The sequence below is a fragment of the Rhinolophus ferrumequinum genome, chromosome 3, assembly GCF_004115265.2.
Source record: "Rhinolophus ferrumequinum isolate MPI-CBG mRhiFer1 chromosome 3, mRhiFer1_v1.p, whole genome shotgun sequence".
Classification (NCBI taxonomy): domain Eukaryota; kingdom Metazoa; phylum Chordata; class Mammalia; order Chiroptera; family Rhinolophidae; genus Rhinolophus; species Rhinolophus ferrumequinum.
In genome coordinates, this window is record NC_046286.1 from 20,942,587 (window position 1) to 20,964,774 (window position 22,188).

General features: G+C 44.1%; 1 protein-coding gene across 1 annotated transcript in view; it reads right to left on the reverse strand.

The window, feature by feature from the left end:
* ELOVL5 (ELOVL fatty acid elongase 5) overlaps window positions 1–19,996 on the reverse strand; it is an 80,088-nt gene extending 60,092 nt beyond the window's left edge. Inside the window, exon 1 of the mRNA XM_033097069.1 lies at window positions 19,674–19,996. The gene's annotated coding sequence lies outside the window, so the exon portion shown is untranslated. The remainder of the gene's footprint in view (window positions 1–19,673) is intronic.
* Between the last annotated feature and the right edge of the window lie 2,192 nt (window positions 19,997–22,188).

Consider the following 22,188-nt stretch of genomic DNA (forward strand, 5'->3'; position numbering starts at 1 on the left):
CTGCCACCTTCCCTTCAGAGCCTTTGCTCGAATGCCTATTTCCTCTCTCCTCCAGAGAAATCCTTGCTTCTTCTCCAGGCAACCTTGCCTGATCCCCCCAGCCTGAGTCAGGTGTGCCCGTCTGCCCCCACCGCATGGTCACAGCCTTTACCACTGTAGCACGTGACATCTGTCCGTATGTCAGTACCCTCCACCAACTCCAGCTTCCACGTGGGCAGGACTGTCTGTCGCACCCACCATCTGTGGCACAGGCGGGTGGCTATTGCCCCAATTCTGTAGAGACCAGCAGGACGTTTAGCTGCCCACAGCCACTCTGGGCATCTGGGATCCCCGTCACTTAGAGCCAAACCGAACTGCACCATACATGGCCGTAGCCACAGCACCAGTAAGTATCTGCTGACTCACCTCCACACCTCGCCTCTTCTACTGGATTATAATCTCTTTGCCAGTCGGTGTACTGTCATGTGTCTCTGCGGGATCCATGCTCCTTAGCAGAGGGCAGCACATGTGAATGATCAATGAGTTAATGACCACTTGACCTCTGAAGCAGATAGGCTCTGTCCAACCTATATGGTCTCCTTCCACCTGGGGTCCATGTTACGGCCAACCAAAACGAGGTTAAAAAAGCGTGTCTGTTTCCTCCTTTATTTTACCATGGAAGAGCTGGGTGCCTTAGTCACCAGAGTTCACGCTATTCCTCCTTGGGGACAATGTCCCCAGTGTGATCTACAGTGGGCATATTGTACCTGAGCACTCTACAAAGGAATAGGCAAACGGGCAAGGCCCTTTAAAATAACAGCATGTGTCACCTCTGCTCCTGGGCAGGTGGGATCTCTAGCAATTTGTATGATCGTAAGGCTGTTGGTGCTCTACTCCTGGAGGGGGAGAATGGCAACACTGGCAGGGAAGGGAGCCCTCGAGAGTCCCCTGCCTGAGTGGACTCTCCATTCATGAAATATTAAGTCCTGTCGGTCCATCAAGGGACACTGCCCTTCACACAGACACGAGCACAGATTACTGATTATACCTGAAAGGTACATATTTACAGAGACGTACATGCAAATAATTGCTAGACATCTACTACATGCCAGACGGTATGTAAGTACAGAGGAGAGATAGAAATAAATATGCCAGACACTGAACAAAGGGTAAAGGAAAGTACCAGTCATTCTCACTTGAAGAAAGAGGAAACTGAGGCAGACGAAGGTTAAGTATTAGAACCAAGGTTATACAAGTAGGAAGCAGTGAGAATATCTAACTCAGTGAAAAGGATCAAAGGTCCTAGGGCATGAGGGTTTGACCTATGAAGAACAGGTCTTTTGTTTTTCAATTATTTTTTTCAGTTATAGTTGACATTCAATATTATTTTATATTAGCTTCAGTGTACAGCATAGCGGTTAAACATCTATACCATTTGAGAAGGATGCCCAGGATTAGTCTAGTACCCACCTGGCACTATATATAGTCGTTGCCACGTTATTGGCTATATTCTCCATGCTGCACTTTAAGGACTTTTTCTGTTACTAAGTTTGCTTTGCTGTTCTTGGTTTTGGTGGGGAGCAACTGATGAAGAAGCATCCAAATACATCCTGAGCGGAGCAGAGATGGGAGCAGGCAAGGCACATTTGGGGACACAAAGCCTGCGGTGGCAAAAATGCAGGAGGGAAAGTGGCAGGAAATGAAGCCGGGTCAAGGATGGCCCCGAAGGAGGAGTAAATGAAGTTTTTAAGGTGGCATGAAATGATCCTATTAATATGTCAGAAGACCACTGCGATGAGAGTAGGGACCTGAATACTGAGAAGACAGAAAGGGGCCAGGGAGAAACTGTACCCAACCAGGAAGGGACTGACGTGCTTCAAGGGACAGAAGAGGGAAGGAGAAAGGGCAGCTCAGACGGACAGAGAGGAGCCCAGGGGACTGAGAGAGGGAGAAGGAGAAGGATGTGGTTGATGACAGAGAGAGAAGGACCCAAGTACCACCACCAGCTGATGCGTGGGCAAAGCGCTGGATAGAGATGCTTCTGGCCATGTTGTCCAACAGGAGAAAGGTGTGACTGTCGGGCATCCAGGTGAATCTTGCTGACGAGAAGTTACAAGTCTGGAGCTCAGAGAAACGAAGTCGATTAGAAATAAATATCTGAGCTGGACAATGGGTGGGTGGGTACCTGACCTCATGGGCAAGTAGACCGCCCATTGAAAACAGTCTTCCAACAGCACTTTGCGTACTACGCAACTAAGTGTTGAATTGTGGGAAGTCCTTTAAAATACGCCAGTCCCATTTCTCAAAGGGAAATTCGAGAGTGAAGCTCTGTACCAGGGTTCAGGGAAAGCACCTACCTCACTGCGCACTGACCCTTTGGGGTCACCGAGCCTACTCCAAATCTACCACTCTTTGCAAGTAAACAAAAAAGAAGCTGCTCTGAAAACGAAGCAAGCATGGCAATTACAGCATTCTCCTGGGGACCTGGACGTCCTGAGGTAGTGTCTTGCAGGTGCTCTTTGGAGAAGCTCCAAAGAGGGCGACCACCTTCGTGGGTGAAGCATACTTAGAGAGAGGGCCGGCGACGGCTAAGGCAGATCCCGGATATCAGTGTCCCATGCGAGCCTCTACCGGGGCCCCTGAAGGCTGGGTTTAAAGAGGTTGAGCTCTACTTCCATCGTATTGCTACCATTAAATCAGACGGTAATTGCAAATAGCTGGGAGACAAGCTTTTAAGAGGCCTTTACCCAACATTTTCTGCTAGGTGCAGCTACTTGTAATTCTTACCTGATTACAGTCTCTTAACTGATGTGATTACTTGAATATTTAAAATAAATTATCACGTTCTCCAAGCTCATTTTGTATAAAATATACAAAGACAGTGTTAGAGCCTCAGTTGAAATTGAAAGAGGGTGGAGAAACATAATTAACAGTTACGTACCTTCCCCCGCAAAAAAAGAAGCTTTAAATTCAAACCTGTGTAATGTAAATAAGGCATGTGACATGAAAACACATTATTTTTTAAAACCTGAATCTAAACATCCACATTTTATAAATAAATGTTGTTTGGGTGTGGGGGTAAATGAGGAGCACAGCCAGTGTTAAAAAAAAAGTCTGCTACAATGGGGTCTTTTTATTTATTTATTTTTCCAGGACTACTCAGCTCCAAGTCGAGTAGTTGTTTTAATCTAGTGTGGAGGGTGCAGATCCCACTGGCCCATGCGGGATGGAACAGCAACCTTGTTGTTAAGAGCACCCGCTCTAACCAACTGAGCTAACCGGCCGCCCCATACAATGTGGTTATTTTTAAAAGCAAACTATCTAGTAATCATTTATTCCTCTCTTGTGTAGTGTGTCTCTAAAGCTAATAGTTGTTTTATCACCTGGTCACGTTCCATGTTAATATATAAGCTGTTCTGCGAATTTGGTGATTCTCTGATTTTAGGAATTACGGTGCTCATAGCCTTTGTAATGTTGTCAGACCCAGTGACCACACCCAGAAAGAAAACGAAGTTCTAAGAGTCTAATAACTCCAAGAGAACTGAAGGTGGTGGAAAGTGAGTCTATCTGCAGCCTGAACAAGCGGCCCTTAGCTGGGCCTGTGTCAGAATGACCTAGTAGATGTTTTCAAAATACACATGACTTCTACCTCCACACAAGGGAAATCAGACAGTCTGGAGACAGAGGCTCCCGAGAGGATCTGGGTGCTGTCCCAGCCCGCACCTCTCAGGTGTTCTATACCTTGTAAATAAAACCCAGGTGAAGCTGGGGTCAGGGAAGGAAACCGATGCTGGACGCCGCCCTTGGCCAGTCACACTAGTCCAGCCAACTGGCAACTGGGCACAGTTTGAACACTGATTTCTTATACCAGTAATTATAGAGCTCTCCTGTGTATGCACTTCTGGTTACACCAAAAAGAGGAGGCTTAAGTGCAGAATATCTAAAAAAGGAGTCAGAGAAGAAACAAAAGGTCACCTTCTTTCAAGGACTCATCTTAAATGTTATTCCTCTATTAACTTGGTCTACATTAGTTACTCGCAAAATTTCTGTATCGGATACACTGTCAACCGCCCACAGTGCAACGATGAATAAGAAACTCAACTCTGTTTTTTCTAGTTCTGTATCAAGAACTTTAAATGCATAGATTTAGGTCTAACAGGTGCACAGCAGACCAGGTGGCTCAGTGCAGACAGACTCTAGCCAGTCTGCCTGGGTTTGAATATTGCATCTGCCACCTACTAGCTGGAGAGCCTTGAACAAGTCACTGAACTTTCTGTGCCTTAGTTTCCTCATATGCAAAACTGGGGGACCTACCTCGGGGTTTCTGTTGAGGCCAAAATGAATTAATATACACAGAGCACTTTAGAAAAGTGCCTAGTATGTGCTATTTGAGCAGCTATATTCAGTACTAGCCTCATTCTTTTTATAAGTTGCAAAGTATTCCATTGCCCAACTGCAACATAATTTCTTTTTCTGAAGGACATTTACTCTGTTGACTCTTTCAATCTTTTGCTATTATAAACAATGTTTCAGTGAATATCCTATTTAACAGAGGGATCTTTTACCATGATCATCAAATTAAGTCAGTCCCCTATCTAACCTGCATGTATAATACTGATAATTTGAACACCTTCTAAGGTAGGCACACGTATTATCACCTCCAAGTTCTACACAGAAGTCTCCACGAAGTGGAATGATGTACGGCCAGAGCCAACACAGCCATAAGTGGCCGAGTTGGAACCCTATCCAGATGTGTGGCTGCCAGCCTGAAAGGCGTCTTCTTCACTACACTTCCTACATCTTTGCTTACTAAAAAAAAAATCATAGTAGATGCTCTTATAAATGCACCTCAGAGCCACAGTAGAGACAAATATTCAGAAGTTCTGTAAGAAGTAAACTGAAACTTTCACAGGTGCATATCAGCTCACAGATGGGGCAGATGGAGGTATCAACAGCTTCTGTGAATATTCAAGCAATTTATTTCTTCTGCCAAAGGCTGAAGCAGAGGTACCCTGAACACTACCCCTAGGGTCATACACCACACTGCCAAACTCCCAGGGAAGCAAATGAATACCCTGTTTCCCCCCAAAAAAGACCTAGCCGGACAATCACCTCTAATGCGTCTTTTGGAGCAAGAATTAATATATAAGACCCGGTCTTATATTATACAAGACCCAGTATTATATTATGTTATATTATATATTATACCGGGTATTAGATTATATTATACTATATTATATAAGACCCGGTCTTATATTATAGTAAAATAAGACCGGGTCTTATATTAATTTTTGCTCCAAAAGACGCGTTAGAGCTGATGGTCTGGCTAGGTCTTATTTTCAGGGAAACACGGTAATTACTGAATTTGATATTATGAGAACTATTCTTTGGGGAAAGAGAAATTCATGACAATTATTTGTAGTAGCATTTGCTGTGCCAGGACAAAGGGGAACAGGTACTCTGGGGTTCAGAATAACTTAGATAAATAAAGATCTAAGTGGCCAGTTCTCTAGCATGGCGTTAATTAGGTCTGCTCAGTATGGGCTTGGCTTATAAAAGATTCGTTCTAACAGGGTGAAATTGTTGACAATGGGAAAGAAAAGGGCAAAGTTAGAACTTAACAGAGATGGAACCTATAAACTAGCAAGTGCTAACAGGAGGGTGGCTAATCTAAGTATAAGGATTAGAGTTAGAGTTAGAAATTGCAGGTATGTTTCAAGAAAATGGTTATTCTCTTAACTAGAGGAGGCACGACAGTACCAGCACTAAAAATCTTAAAACAAACTAGGATCCTAAATCCCAGGCAGCAAGAAGACTAAAGTGTAACTTAAAATATAACTAAGTAACACATTACACACAACTAACTTTACTTCCCACAGAACTGGCAGGAGAGGACGGTGGGAATGTCGTTTTTCTGAACACTCACCAAGCATGAGTACTTCAAATCCAGGGAGCACACAATTCTAAAAGCAAATGCCTACAAGTGAAATAAAAATGTTCCCATGGAAGAAATATGTCAGCGGGGAGCCCAGTGGGAACCAAACAGTTTGGTAATGATAACATTTCTGGGTTGAAATCAGGGTTGGAGGTGTGGGTGGGTGGGTGGAGGTTTCTACTACAGAAATTAAAAATTAGGTCAGGTTACCTTCCTAAACAATTCACTGTGCTAGGTCAAAACATCTCCAGCAGTTACGTTTAACCTCTTAAAGAGAAAACTGTAATTTCCATCACTGATTCTGACATCTACCTTTCTCAGACATGTCGACAAAAAACATCCAGCCCAAGAGAAAGCTTGTCAGAGTTTATTTGGGCCACCCTGACAACAGTTGCCGGGAAGCAAAATCTCAACGGATTGAGAAAATGCTCTGCCAAATAGCGGTTTGCAGCCTATTGTATACATGTAATCAAGGAAGGAGGGTTACATGAAGTCCACTGGTGACAGATTAAGGGGGAGGGAGAAGCAAAGTGGGGAAATCTCTGGGACTGGATAAAGTAAACTGGAGAGACAGGTACTTCTTTCACAGAGGTGGGTACAGGATAGTTAGTAATTCACATAAAGATGTTCATCAAGGGATAAGGCTAATGAGGGATTCTGTTCTTTCCTGCTCTGGTCCAGAAAAAGGGACTACTGACATTCCAAGGATGTCATCTTAGGTGCAAAAATACAATAGACAGGCCCACTTAAAGGCACAGATTAACTTTATGAAGGAAGCTTTTGGCTAAAGATGTGACTTCCTGCCATGGCCCACTTAGTTATGAATTTTTTTTTTTTTTTAATGCGGACGCCATCTTATGTGGTTATTTTCAGTCCCGAGCTTGTCAGGTTTAATATGTGGCCCCTTTTCCTTCCCCAGTTTCCCCTTTTGGTCATAAATCAATCCGAAGGATGCACTGATGACCAACCTTTTGGTTGGATAGGGCAGTCCCACAGTGCCAGGAAGGAGCATTCCTAGAAGTCTTAGTGTCAGCGTTTGTCTTGCTGAATGTCTGACCATTGGGGGTGGGGCAAGACCATACGTTAGACAGCAGTCGAGGCCAAATTATTTATTTATTTAAAAGACAAGGTGAGCAAATGGGAGGCAGTCCGATCCTGTATGTCTAAATTAAATATATTCTGGACCATTTCTAATCTTTGAGCTATCGTGATCCGAGCTTTTTTTCTCTGCCTTATGTTGTTTTTTGCATCTAGTATAACATGTACAAACTAGGACCAAGAGCAGTAGTATTAAACCAGTAACACCGATCAGGAGCAGAAAAATGTCTAATATTAGACAAGTATGAGTCTGAGAGGAGCAAACATCCTAACCAACCAAAGAACCCTTTACGTGCATTATCATAATTTTTTATTAAGCTAATATGTTTTCCTCCCTCGTTTACAGCTATTTGTACCTTATGATAAGTTTGGCGAGATGAATGAAGACTCTTATATTTCAGGATCTGGAAGTTCTACTTTTTCTTTTGGCCAATTAGTTTCCATAGAAAGGACTTCATGGGGAGGATTAAGTTCAATATCCCAATACATTGGATTTCCAGTATCAATATTATCATGGGTTTTATTAACCTCAGGCAAAGTTAATTTGCCTATGATTTTAGTATTACACCATATTCCTATAGCATTTACAGGAAACCTGGTATCATTCTAATAGAAATCAGTTAGTATGACAGAAGAATTTTCTAATCCTTCTCAAAAACGTCCCCGTCCCATATACCATATATTCTTGTTTGTTGGGGTGGATACGACAGGCCAGGATTGGGTGAATTCAGAATTCCATATAGATTGGGGACATAACCGTTCACCTTTTTGATTTAATATGGCCTACCTAGTTTATATTGGAAGCACTCAAGTGTCATTTATTAACCTGAATTCTGCTAGTTGTATAACAGGGAACTATAACCTTAAGGTTGAATAGGGGCCAAGGCGGTAAGAACACTATGGTATAAATTACAATTACTCCCTAAAAACTTCTAGAGGCCAGGAGGACAGCACGAGTTTCATAAATAAATTTTCTGTGCCTCCGCAGCCATGTAGAGGGCCATTTTATAAAATATACATGCACGGCAGCTTCTATCTGAATTAATATAGTGAGTAGTCTATGCCGAGTGAGGGGGTCAGCACAATTGGGTTCTAACATTTATGTATATAAAATTCCTGTCTCGATATTTCTTTTCCACTAACCTTCCTACTTCTTCCCTCGTCCTTCTCAGTTTGTCTCCTTTTCCTCATTCAGAAGTAATCAACTTACTCGGACAAACGACTTCCTTTTAACCTCTCAAAAATACAGCCACATCCCTTTCCTTCCTTCTATAGTCATATTCCTTCTAAATTTCAAAACCATAAAATTAATATTATTGATAATAAAGAGGTTATCTTGTATACCCTTAGCAATTATTAACAGTTGGGCTATCCAAGTACAGGGTTTGAGAAAAGCCTAAAGAACAATGATCATTATTACTAATATTCTTATTAGCAGACAGGTAAAGACAATGAAACAAATGGTTATTTTAAGGTCAATATCAATTATGTAGATATACAGGCCTTCTAGATGTCCTGGGACAGCTGGCTCACCCTGATGTCGGCGGCTTCTCAGCCCTGAGGACTCTTTGGGCCCTTCCGACAAGGTGGGTTGGACAGTCTTTAACTGATGTCTTGTCCAGTGGAGAAAATCTCCTGCTTGTGAGTCGTGGTCTTTGAAGTTTTCATCTCCCAGGAGCACACTGACGTGAATCAGCTACTAACTTATTAATTTCTTTAAGATAATTGATAAGTCCTTGATAATAATGTAGAATGTCTCCTTCTAGTAGGGTTATGTCCTTTCACATAGGGTGAACAATGACTCACGAGGAGAAAGCCGTGTTGACCAAAAGGAGTATGTCTCAGGTTGAGAAGCACTATAGGGAGAGCTTTTGGCCAAGGGAGATTAAAAGCTTCTGAAAATGTACCTCGTTGAGTTTTAATTCACCATTTGCACACTCTACCAATCCAGGGGACTGGGGATGAAAATGCTGTAAAATAAGCCAATTATTACAGATAGATTTTATCATTGGCTCAGTGAAATGAGTCCCTCAGTTACTATGTAACTCAATGGAGTTCTCTAATTGAGGATTACTTATTAATATTTTCAGTAACTTCCCTACCATTAAGGCTGTTGCTCTCTTGCAAGGGGATGTCTCAACCCAGTGAGGCAACATACGAATCTTGACTAACACATCGTTCTATCCTTGAGATGGTGGCATTTGGATAAAATCCAATTACCATACCTCTAATGGACCTAAAGGAAATGGGAAATGTCCTTGGGACCCATGGAGTGGTTTTCCAAGGTTATATTTTGTACAGATAGAACATCTGCTGTATACCTTATGAGCTACAGTAGGAGGTTTCTAATAATACTCCATGAAACCATCTTTCCAAGACCCCAACGCGTTAGCTCATGTACGTGCTAAGCTATATCTGTTTGGATCAAAGTTCCCTCTTTTGTTACCGTATTTTATTTTCTTTTGCAGCTGCCCATTGGAACTGTAACAGTCTTTTATTGATTTAACAGGGAGAAGAAACAATCTCAAGTCTGGATAACTTGGCTGTTTATTGCTGCCAGACTAGCTGCGGTATCAGCTAAATTATTTTCTTTTCCTTCTATGAGGGCAGCCTTAGAATGTCCTGGAATTTGATAATTGCCAATTGTTTCAGTTGCTGTATGACATCTAATTTAAATTCTGCAACCTGTTTTCCCTCCTTACGGGCGGCCCTGAGGAAGTGAAGCCTCACTGCTTCCCAACAAATTGTGAGCTACACCAAAGGCATAGCAACTATCAGTGTAAATACTGGCTATTTGATCTTTGGCTCATTAACAAGCTCCTGTTAGACCAATTAATTCAGCTTGTTAGGCTGATCTTATCCAACTAAATAAGAAACTTCAATTTATGTTTACCATGAAAGTCACTGCATATAGCATAGAATAAATTATCCACATATTGGATTAAAGTAGAATTTCTGGGAAATTCAACACTATTCAAATCAGTTTTTAATATCTGAGAGAAATCGGTGGGACTCTATGTATACCCCTGGGGCATTACTGTCCAAGTAAACTCTGATCTTCCCAGATGGAAAAACAAAGAGGTATTTGTCTTTTTTTTTTTTTTTTTTACAGGAATGCTGAAAAAGTCACTACATAAATCTATCACTGAAAAATATTGGCAATACACACAGGAATCGCTGATAATAGGGACGTGGAGTTGGAACCACAGGACATCTACAGTTCTGAGATCCTGTGCAAATCTCCATCCTTTCCCTATTGGGTTTCTTTACTGGAAGGATAGGAGAAGTGCAGGTACCATAGAATTATAAGCCACCCTTTTAAAACTAAGCTTGTACAATGAGCTAATTCCAGCTGGTGTGCCAGGCCTCAAAGGATACTGGCAAATATTACGTAGAGGCAAAGTATTATCAATAATTATTTTAATAGGAGTGGCTGACTTAATAGTGCCAATCATTATCTGTACTGGAAAAAGCCTAAAATTATATAGGAACATCCTGTAACAAACATCCCGTTAGTATCAAGACTAGTTTCCTCTCACTTAGTAGTAGTTTCTTTTGAAATCATTATTTTCCTAATCTGACTCACTGAGTCCTAAATACATCTCACCCTTCTGGGAGGATATGTGGGCATCATTGGTTAGAAAGTCTCACTCTATCAGGTGAATTGGGACAGATTTAAGTAGTAAAAATATGTTGCCCCTTAACATTTCCTAGCTGGAGAGGAATAGGTTCTGATTTAAACAGAACCTATTAGATGTCCCTACCATTTGTACAGAAGCTTTACTCCAAGGGAGAGAGCAACTTAGCTGGGTGGTGCTAACAGATAAAGTAGCCCCAGTGTTAGTAAGAAGGGGAGATGCCCTCATAGTCCTTGCAGCAGCCCTATGCTTGCTTCTATTCCCTTCCTTTTTCTAAATCCTATTTTAGTTTTCTACAATCCTTAAGGTGACTTGTCTTTTTACAATAAAAGCAGATTCCTCTGCAGGAGTTACCCTAGCAAACCTTTAATAATTCTGTTGCTTTGCTCTCAGAAACCAGTAGGTGCATTAATTGGATGGAATAAATCAGAAAAGCCAGGATTATATGTTCTAACCGTTAATTCAAATTCCTTTGCGAACTCATCAGGGTCCTAGAGAGGGCTGGGGGAATCTTTAGATGTCTTAGTTCTGCCTGCATACAACCGTGATTCCCCTCCGTCCAAGACCAGCTAGCTCCTCTCCAAAGAGAGCTGCAGCAGAGCTGCAGGAGATGTAGGAAAAGGAGAGCAAGTCCAGACAAGTAAAGCACACAGTGGGGCAGCTGAAGGGAACCTTTAGTTCAGAGACAGTCTCTAAAATTTTATTACTAACTTCCTGGAGAGAAGAGTGTCTCTCTACACCATTTCAGAGGCTGCTTTCTATTTGCCAATTGAGGTAAGCCTCCCATTCCATTTAGTTGGATTTTTAAGCCAGCGTTTTCTAATTGTGCACACAAAAAATTAATTTAGTTGTCAAAAGAACTCCATTTGGGCCATCTTAAGTTGATATCACTTCTAGATACATCTTTCCACGTTTGTTAAGTACTTGCAAGTAAAGACTCCCTAGGAGCTGTACATCGCAGGAGAATGAATGAGGCTGGAGTCTGAGGGCTTGTCGGCCTTGGAGGCTCGATTTCCCATGTTAATTTTTAGTTTTCTGAGATCTGCAGAGTCTGAACAAATGTCTAGTGATCTTGTGTAGTGGGTTGAAGTGTGCTGCTTATGGGTTGAGCTCCACGGGGCTGTTACCTCCCGAGTCGCTTCAACCATCTTATGTGCCTTGGTTTCTCTCCCCGGCTGCCTAGTACAACCGTGAGGACCCAGAGCGCTAGGCAACCAGCCTTTCTGAGTGTGTCCCCAGACAAGTCAAATATTTAATGACAGTTGTGTTGGAATTCCTGATGGGGCCACTGCACGTTTTGAGGAGTACAGTACCCTCAAACACGTCCACAAAGATTCTCAGTCACCTAAGAATACCCAAAAGAGACTAAATGCCCCTTGTCTTCAAAGTTGAACAAGTTCAGACTCTCATTTATCCAACAAAATTTTGTTCACTCACAGTAAGCAATTCCAATTGAAAAGCCAAAATTAAAACCAGCCTCCCATTTTTTTCTCCTGTCCTTGAGTTATCTTAATTCTTGTCCTTAACCTGGGTTATCTCAACGCTTAACCTTTAATGCCACCTCGAGGATTTAAAAAAAAAACACCCAGAAACAGCTCAAATAAAAGTCAGGGCCTCCTACCTTAAAACAGGGAGGTCCAGAATTCCAGGAAAAACTCACCCAAGTTCACCCCAATGCAAAGCAGGGAGCCGGTGGGGCACAATGGGCCCCTGTTGGTACTGAGCACCAAATCCGGGTCCGCAGGGTGGTCCTGGGTGGGCTACTTTGGAATCCTGCCGACTATGCCAAGTAATGTCGATGAGAAACATCCACCCTAAGGGAAGGCTTATGAGAATTTATTTGAGCCAAACTGACAATTGCCAGGAAGCAAAATCTCAACAGATTGAGAAAATGCTCCACAACATGGCAGCTTGCAGCTTATTTTATACATAGAATCAAGGGAGGAGGGTTACATGAAGTCCACTGGTGATAGATTAATGGGGAGGGAGAAAGCAAAGTGGGGAAATCTCTGGGATTGGATAAAAGTAAACTGGAGAGACAGGTACTTCTTTCACAGAGGTGGGTACAGGATAGTTAATAGTCCTCATAGAGGTGTCAATCAAGGGACAATAATAATAATGAGGGATTCTGTTCTTTCCTGCTCTGGTCCTGAAAAGGGATTACTGACATTCCAAGGATGTCATCTTAGGTGCAAAAAGACAATAGACAGCCCGCCCGCCCCCCCACCAAGATTTACTTTATGAAGGAAGCTTCTGGCTAAAGATGTGAATTCCTGCCATGGCCCACTTAGTTATGAACATTTTTTTATGCTCACGCCATCTTATGTGGTTATTTTCAGTCTCTTGAGCTTGTCAGGTTTAATATGTGGCCCCTTTTCCGTCCACAGACCTAAATGACTTCAACTTTCATTCTCTATCCCTAGTCAGACAAAACCAAAGCATTTGCCCTTGGCGAAAGTGAAAATGAAAAATTCAGTTTGGACAGGGACCTGAAAATCACTTTAGTTCAATCTTTAATTTCTAAAGAAAAAGAAAATCAAGCCCAGACTTGATTTTCTTATGGTTGGTAGGAAGTTAGGACAAGAAACCATGGCATCTAGGTTCTATACATCTAGGTTCTATGCCTCACCCTACCTTAAACAACCATGCCTTGCAATCTTCTCAAATTACTTCAGTTGTAATAAACAAAGAAACATGCATGTACTTTACTATAATCCTGTATCATGAGGCAATCTTTATTTATTTATTTTTCTTTTCCAAAACCTTAACTTACTCAGTCTATAAAGACCTGGTTGCCATGTGAGGTGACATATTGACAGGTTCTGTGGATTTGTGTTGTGGCTGCTCGCTCGCAGGTTGTGAAAGAAATCACGAGGAAGGTAGAAATACAGAAGAAAGATTTATTAAAGTAAGAGGAGGGGTCGGCTGGGCAGAGACTAAAGCCCCGAGTCTTTGTTTCATCTTAAGTTTTATATTTTCTAACCAGGATGTAAATTGCTTTGGCCTGTAATGGAATCTTCTATTAGGTTCGGCTTTGTCTGTTGGGCTGAGGGAAGGTGCAGTTAAACTGGTTACCACAACCTTTGCATATTATATAAATTTAAGTTGGAACCAGGAGTGGATCCCCTACATATGCAAAAACCTCTCCAAGTCAGGGCCAGGCACGGAAGGCTGAAGTAAATAGAACCACTGAAACTGGTACCGTGTTTCCCCCAAAATAAGACCCAGCTGGACAATCAGCTCTAATGCATCTTTTGGAGCAAAAATTAATATAAGACCCAGTATTACAGTAAAATAAGACCTGGTATTATGTTATATATTATATTTATATTATATAAGACCCGGTCTTATATTATAGTAAAATAAGACTGGGTCTTATATGAATTTTTGCTCCAAAAGATGCATTAGAGCTGATTGTCCAGCTAGGTCTTATTTTCAGGGAAACACGGTATTCATAGTAAATGTATGGTAAACAGTCATTAAGGTTTGGCAGGAAGGAGTAAAAGAAAGAAAAGAAAGATTTCAAAGTCCCAAGCTAAATTATACTTGTTAAAAGCAAATCATACTAGAGGTTAAAATCTCAAAACCACCAACCCGTCTTATCAATTAGGATGAGGACAGCTGGGGTGGGGGGCATTATTCAACCTACCACAGTCTGCCTCTGGTCCCCAGATTCACATTTGTCCCACATGTAAAACATTCACCCCACCCCAAGGTCCCCAAAAGTCTCCACTCATTACACCATCAACTCAAGTCCAAATCTCACCCAAGTCTCACCAGCCCAAAAGCCCCAAATCTCATCACGGAAATCATCAAAATTAGGTATGGTTGAGGTTCTAGCTAAGTAAGAGGCTGGGTAGGAAGAAAATAGCATTGGCCATTCCTGTCCCTACGGGCAGGGGGCTAATTCACTGCCTTCCCCACACCCATCAGAAACTTCCACATCAAAGGCCGTCCTGGTCTGGGGGGCAGAGAGCCTTATCTGCCCTCACGCCCACCCTCACCCAGGACTGTGAGGGTCCCCAACTCTTTCTGCACAGGGTTCCACTCATCACAAAACCTGAGATTCCACTCACCCCCGCACCCTTGCTACAGAGGGACAAGTCGAGGCTCAGAGCCCGGGCCAAGGCCATGACGGCCCCCCTCGGCTGCCCTTTTGTCTCCCCTCCTGCACCGCCACCACCTTCTGCTGAGGCAATATTTATGTAATATCTTTGATGTGAGCTGAAGTAACCCAACGGATAGAAGGAACCCAGAAGCTTTGGTTCTATCTCCAGGCTCTACCAGCAACTGACTGCATGAGTTTGAGCAATGCTGGGATCTTCCTTTTCTCACCAGTGACACTTTATTAAAAGGTGGGAAGCATCCTGACTCCAGTACTATGAAAATGTGAAAAAAGTGCTTGTAGCAATTTTAAGATACCACTGATTATAAGCTGCATCTCTACCTAGATATGTCAAAATGTGAAAAACTGTCTGAAAATGGATGAAATGTGCTGGAAATGTACTTGCAGGAAGGCAACAATAACAAAAAGTAGCTGAGAGAGACTGGCTGCAAAGAGAAGGAACTGCAACTCGAGGGGAAGAAACGGTTTGTGTAGATACATCTCTAGATTGTTAGGATATTTCCACGTGATTACAAAGCATCCTTCTTCTGTCGTGATGATACCATGTTTCTTCTACCACCCGGTCTTAAGAGTGTCCTTCCTCTTGTTGGCCCTCAAATCCAACTGGTCTCCAAGTCACCAAGATCTCATCCTCACAGCAAGCTGGAACAAAGAGGGCTCTCCAGTCTGTGCTCATGGCTGAGCCTCCAGGTGGAGCTTTATCACAGCGCCAGCCCCTTCTAACAGCCTCCCCGCTCATCTCTACCTTCCCAGCCTGTCCACGCCAATCCATCCTACACTCTCTGACAAGACTCATGTTCTTGGAGCACAGAATTCATAATGCACTCCTGCTGTTTCAAAAGCTTCAGTGGTACCCTGTTACCAAATGCCTCAGGAGAGAGAGCAGGCTAGGCGGCCCAATGACCTGGGCTGTTATGCTTTGTGACCGTAGGCAAGTGTCTCAACTTCTCTGAGCCTCCATTTCCTCACCTGTAAAGTGGGAGTGCTCATAGTACCAATTAATAGTAATTGAGATAAATCCAGGTAAAGTGCTCATTGCAGGGTTTGACACATAAGAGCTCAATAAAAGTTGGCCGTTATTAGTATCATCAACTTGCCTTTCTAACCTTTTCTTCCACTTCTGCCCTCTCTATCAGCTTTCAGCCAACTGGGCTACTTGTTTTTTGCCCAATAATTCTATACTTGTTTGCTCTCCAAACTCCCTCTCTTATAGAATGCTCACCCTCCTATCTCTGCATGTGAGATTCCTCCATGGAATAGAGGCCTACATTCAAATGTCGGTTCGATTCTGTTCAGTTGAATCCAATCAACTCTTCAGTACTGAATCCCTGTAGGCCCACACTGTGCTCACGGCCCGATGTCCATACAGGCCCTCCCTGAAGATGTACAGTCAGGTACAGGTGAGGCGAAATTTAAATCCACTTCCTCAGTTCTGGAATGGGCCACAGGTTATCCGATTGCCATTGTTCTAGTTACTACTTCAAGTAAACAAGGCCTAAATCAATCATCTCAAGGCCAAGGACCTTCTTTGGAGGTGGAGGGAAGAGAAGTTCCCCTATGAGAATATGGTACGAGGAGGATCCAAATTGTTGCTGGCAGCCACCTTGCAAAATCAGCCTGTGGACATAACCAACATCTGACAGGCCCCCAGGGAAACAAGCAAAAGCTCCGCCATGAGGACTTTTCGGGTCAGGTGGTCATCTGAGTTGGGTTTTCTGTCTCTTGCACCAAAGGCATCCTAACCAATTCATCAGCACAAGGCACTGGTACGTCTAACATGGACAGCTCTGCCATAAACCTTTCTAACACATAGTTAGACGAGACCACAAGAAATCTTCTGACCCTCTTTTATAGCCCAAGGTGAAGGTGTAAAAGGATTAAACTGTAAACGACTTCAGGAAGCCCTCTGGAGTTAGGAACTGTGCCATTCAACTTTTCTGTAGAACCTCTCCCCCCATCTCAAACACACAAACACACACACCACACACCACACTCAATAACTGACAGGTCAATGAATTAACAACAAGAATGAATCAAATATGGGCTAAAAGGAAGGGAATAAGTTTTAGGAAGGCTTGAAAGGTGACAAATTGTTAATCTTGGATGGCTTGAAAGTGGACCTTTAAACATGAGGTGAGATTTTTAAGTTACAGAATGACAGAGTTACATAAATGGCACATAGCCCACTGACCAGATCCTACTCGTAACGCTAAGATAGACAGAGGAAAAGGTGTGATACAAGAGAATTTGGGGAAAAAAAAAACCACTTCGCTATTCTAGGCTTAGTTATCATTCTCTAAAAAAGATGTAGTAGGGCTAACACTTCTCACAGGCTGGCGTAAGAATTATGTATGGAAAGCAAAGCAACTATTTATAGGAAGGTACTCGCATCAAGAATACCTGAAACTGCATGCAAAGGCTTAGTTATGGGTAACTAATGGAAAGATTACTCCATCAGGAACAGAAGAGTTCGTAGGCAACAAAGGAAGAATTCAAAATAATTACAGAATGTCACAGGAGAGCAGAAGGATGTGACCAAGTAAGAAAGAAGCAAAATTATCACTCACACTGTCAACTATTTACTTAGGCATCAAAGTTACCCTTAAAGGAAGGTAACCACATATACCTTGATTTGTATAATTCAAGTGGGAAATAGGACACCCAAGGATCGATATACTCACCTACAGCAGTAGCAGGATGACCAATAATTATGCTGACAGCAGTCAAAGTAGTGAAAAAAAAAAGATCCTTGAAACATCTTTGCAAATGTCAAATATCCAAAGTCTCTAACCAAAACACAAAAAACTCTGTTGATCCCAGAAAATGAGATAACTGAGCTCACTTTCAAAAATGAATTCATAGGGATACTGGAATTAGTGCTTGTGAAAACCTAGTTTTGAATATTTTCCCAGTTATTTGAGATTCTCAAGTTTCATTCTTGGCCACATCCCCTAAACCTCACTTCCCCTTCCCCAAGAAGAAAAAAAATAAGTGAAGAAGGAAACATTTGCAGACCCATGCTGTGCTCTTTCATTGGTATCATCTCTTGAAATCCATATAACAATTCTGCAACATGAAATCCCCACTTAGACAAACAAGGAAACTGAGTCAAGGGAACTGAGGGCAACGTCTGAAGTATGATGAACTTTTCTTGGAAAATCTGACAAGTTTTAATATGCTTTCTACTTTCATTTTTCAGCCAAGTTCTAGTCTATATTCTGTAAAATTAGCCATCTGTAACCATCAATAACTTTTTCCCTTCTGTCTTCAGTTAGAAATGGAAGAGAAAGAAAAATGCAAAAGGAGAAACACTACAGAAAAGTTCCTGGCAATGAGAAGTTATAATCTGGGGTAGGAGTCTAAAAGGGACATGAGTGACATTTCTCTTTCAAGTGCGGAGCTTTCCTGGCGAATCCCAGGCAGCGTCTAAGGGGGCTAAAAAAGTGATCCACTTTGTCCCTTAACCGCAGATGAAAAGTGAGAGTTCGTTCACAGCCATCGCATGCAAAACCGGCTGTGTCCGTATCTGTCGATTCTGCACCAAATGCTGTTGGCTGAGATGTGCAAGCAAAACAACTGCAAACCAACAGGTTATCTACCAAGTGGTTAGGGGAACAGTTTACAAAGCCTAACAAGCAACATTAGCTCTTCCGTACAACCCTATAAAGTACTTCCTGCCACGGCTCCCACTGTTAAAGAATTAGGCTGCCTGCTCCGCACAATTCCCCAGCGGGCACCCCTCGGTTTCTCAGCCCAGCTAATATAAGTCATACACTGGATTCATCCAAAGGGTTTGGCCGAAAGCATGCTTTAAATTTGCAGTGAAGCTGGAGATAAGCTTAACCACAATCGTCAGGAGGGGAAACCATCTCCCTTAAAGTGCAACACCAAGGAACGTCTGTTTGCAGGACAGTTTGAAAGAACAACTCTTGCTCCAGGCATGAGTCGAGGGTGGACTCGAGGAGTCGGGGCGCGGCGTGACTCTTACAGGCGTGGAAACTGTAGAAGGGCACTTTTCCTTACGACTCGCAGCACCGCGACCCGAGGTCTTGCCCCGGCCTCCCTCCCCGCCCGCCGCTCCCGCGCCCTGACCCCTTAAAGGACCGCGGGGTCGCTCTCGAGTCCCCGCCCCGTTGCTTTCGCACCGGCCTCATCCCTCCTGGAGGACCGCGGCGGGCTGTAGTTATCTGGTTTTAATAAAAACTGGAGTGGTCCGGGGCTAGCGGTCTTCCCTCCGGAGGGCAGAAACAAGGCCGGAGGGTCCCCGCACCGCCAGCTCAGCGCGGGACGAAGGGGGGCGCGCTCAGGCTCTGGGTGCCGACGCGACTCGCGACCCCCGAGGCTCTCCAAACTCACCCAGGTTTTGTTCTCCCCAAAGAAAGCTCTCTCTCCCCTTCTCTCCCCCCCCCCCGCCCTCCGGAGGGCGCCTCCCCGGACTTCCCCCCAGCAAGTTCATCCGGACCCGGCGGGCGGACCTGAGAGCACAAACCCATCCATCCCGCCTCTGGTCTGAGCACAGTGTGCGCCCCCGCGGCGCCTGTCAGCGTGCGAACCTGCCCGCCGGCGGCTTCCACGCGCCGAACAGGTGAGCCAGCATCGCGGCTGGAAACTCCCGAGGCGCCCAGCCTCAGCCTCGGCGGCGGAGCGAGCCAACCTCGCGCCCGCACAGCCATCCCCGCGCCGGCCGGCCGGCCGTGCCTAGGAAGCCGGGCTGGGGCCCCCGGAGCCGGCCGGGCTCCTCCGCCATGCGGGCGGAGCGCGCGGGCCGCGCGGGCAGCTCGTCCGCGGCCCCGGGTCCGGGACCTAACGGCAGCCCGCTCGTCCCGGCTGCGCGCTCACACGGGTGTCATGGCCGAGCGGCAGCCGCAGGCGAAGTTTCCCGGAGCGGACGGCTTACCTCTTCAGCCGAGGCACAGCAGCGGCGTCGAGAAGCGGCGAGGCGGAGACAGGAGCGCCCGTGGCCAGCGCAGCCGAGGAGGATGTGGGAGGGAGGCACCGGGACTCAGGAACCGCGGCGATGGGAAGAGGAAGGCGCCGGGTGTCTACAATCAGAACGTGGGCTGACCGTGACGTCACAATGGCGCGGCCAGCCAATCGCGGCCCCGAGGCGGAATCAAGCGCTATGATGTCATGCGGCCCCGCAGCCAATCGCGAGACAATAGAACTTTCGTGATTGTAAATTCCAGAATCCGATGCCCTGGGGAGCCGAGACCTGGCTTGGACCCCTCCGGTTCGCGTGCCTCTGGACAATGTTATCCCCTTTCTTCCTAATAAGCCTGCGTAGAGCGCAGAGCCTGCGCAATAGCGGCAGTGAAGTTCCCGATGCCCTAAACTCCGGTTCTCCCAGTGCCAGGCGTGGCTTGGCCGTGTGGCCGCGTCTGCACCGCAGAAGCCCCCGCTCCTAGCCGCCGCCTGTGTGGTGCTGGAAGGGATCTAGTTCTGGGTTTTAGCTGATAGGGTTCAATGCCTACGGAGACCACCGGAACGAAGGTCTGCAGTGGAACAAAACTGATCTTACAGCTTAACTCCCCTGTGATCTACCGCGATTTTTCTTGGGGATTCTGATTTTCCCAAGAGGTCACTACCAACTCCATGTCTACTCTAGGAATGATTCCAAAGGCTTGTAAAAGGAGGAGAGGTGGTGGAGTGAGTGACGTCTTTTCAGCTAGACAAATTTAAGCACTTAAAATGCTTTGGGCTCAAATGGGGCACATAAAAGAAGATCCTTGCTGTTTTTCATTGATATTTGGATAATTTTAAGGCCTTCATCATTCTAGTATCCTACGCTTTCCCCATATCAAGCCCCAGAAATTAAGCCTTTCTCCTTGTGCCCTCTTGCTCTATTTCTAGTACTCCGTGCCTTTCCACCCAACATAGTCAACCATTTAATGCAGACAAATTTATTCTTTCACATTTAAAATGTAATGTTTATCATGCGCCAGCTGTGTTCCAGGCACTGAGCCGTTGCAGTAGGAATGCAGATGTACAAACTATATACAAATTTGGTAATTTAAACATACAGAAATAATTGAGATTTTTAGCAGCCAATTGCCAATTCAACTTCACAAACACTGAAAGACTTCGGTTTGTCAGATACTATGCTAGATGTTAGGAATAAAAAAACTTCAAGGACCCCTCTGCCTTTAAACCAGGAAACAACTAGTACTATGTACATAAATGCTAGAAGCCAAGATATGGATCAACTAGAAACTTTCTGTCAAGGGACCTGTGAAAAACATGCTAGAAGCATGGAGGAGTTTGGCAAAGGTATCTTTACTCTTCTGCCAGCAGCCCAAAGCCAGAGCTGGTTCAACTCTTTGTCACTCTGTCCAAGCCCTGTCTTTCCAGGTTTTAGAAGTTTCAAATTTAACTTGATATTCCAAAAATTTCAAGTTTTACATCACATTCAATTGTTTTTATTGTTCTCATCTATCAAAATATTTTAAGACCACATTACCAAAATATCTATATTTCAAATTATGGACTTACATAACTGTCAATTCATACATTAAATTTTAAATGGTTTTAAAGATACATATAAAGTTCTAATATTTTATTCCTATACCCCAAAGCATGCCTTTTCCCATGCCCCTTACAGATAGCTCTTAATCAGTGTATCTTAGTTTTTATTAAATAGCATTTTGTACTCAGCACTGTAGTTGTGTCCTGATTATACCAACTTGCTCAATCCATGGGGTGCTTGTACCCCCACTTTAAAGACCACTGCTTTAGATTGTAAACTCCATTGGAGGGGGAAACATTGGATTTTGTTCGTTATTTATCCACAGATCTTAGTACAGTCCCTAGTATATAATAAGAGTTTAGTAAATATGTTTTTTTTTTAAGATTTTATTGGGGAAGGGGAACAGGACTTTATTGGGAAATAGTGTGTACTTCCAGGACTTTTTTCCAAGTCAAGTTGTTGTCCTTTCAGTGTTAGTTGTGGAGGGTGCCATTCAGCTTCAAGTTGTTGTCCTTTCAGTCTTAGTTGTGGAGGGCGCAGCTCAGCTCCAGGTCCCGTTGCTAGTTGCAGGGGGCGCAGCCCACCATCACATGCAGAAGTCGAACCGACAACCTTGTGGTTGAGAGGATGCGCTCCAACCAACCGAGCCATCCGGGAGCTCAGCGGCAGCTCAGCTCAAGGTGCCGTGTTCAATCTTAGTTGCAGGGGGCAGAGCCCACTATCCCTTGCGGGACTCGAGGAATTGAACCGGCAACCTTGTGGTTGAGAACCCACTGGCCCATGTGGGAATCGAACCGGCAGCCTTCGGAGTTAGGAGTATGGAGCTCTAACCGCCTGAGCCACCGGGCCGGCCCAGTAAATATGTTTTGAATGAGTGAACTCTTACTCCTCTCACCATCACCATCACCATCACCACCCTGGCTTCTATTTTTTGCTCCAGAACTCCAAC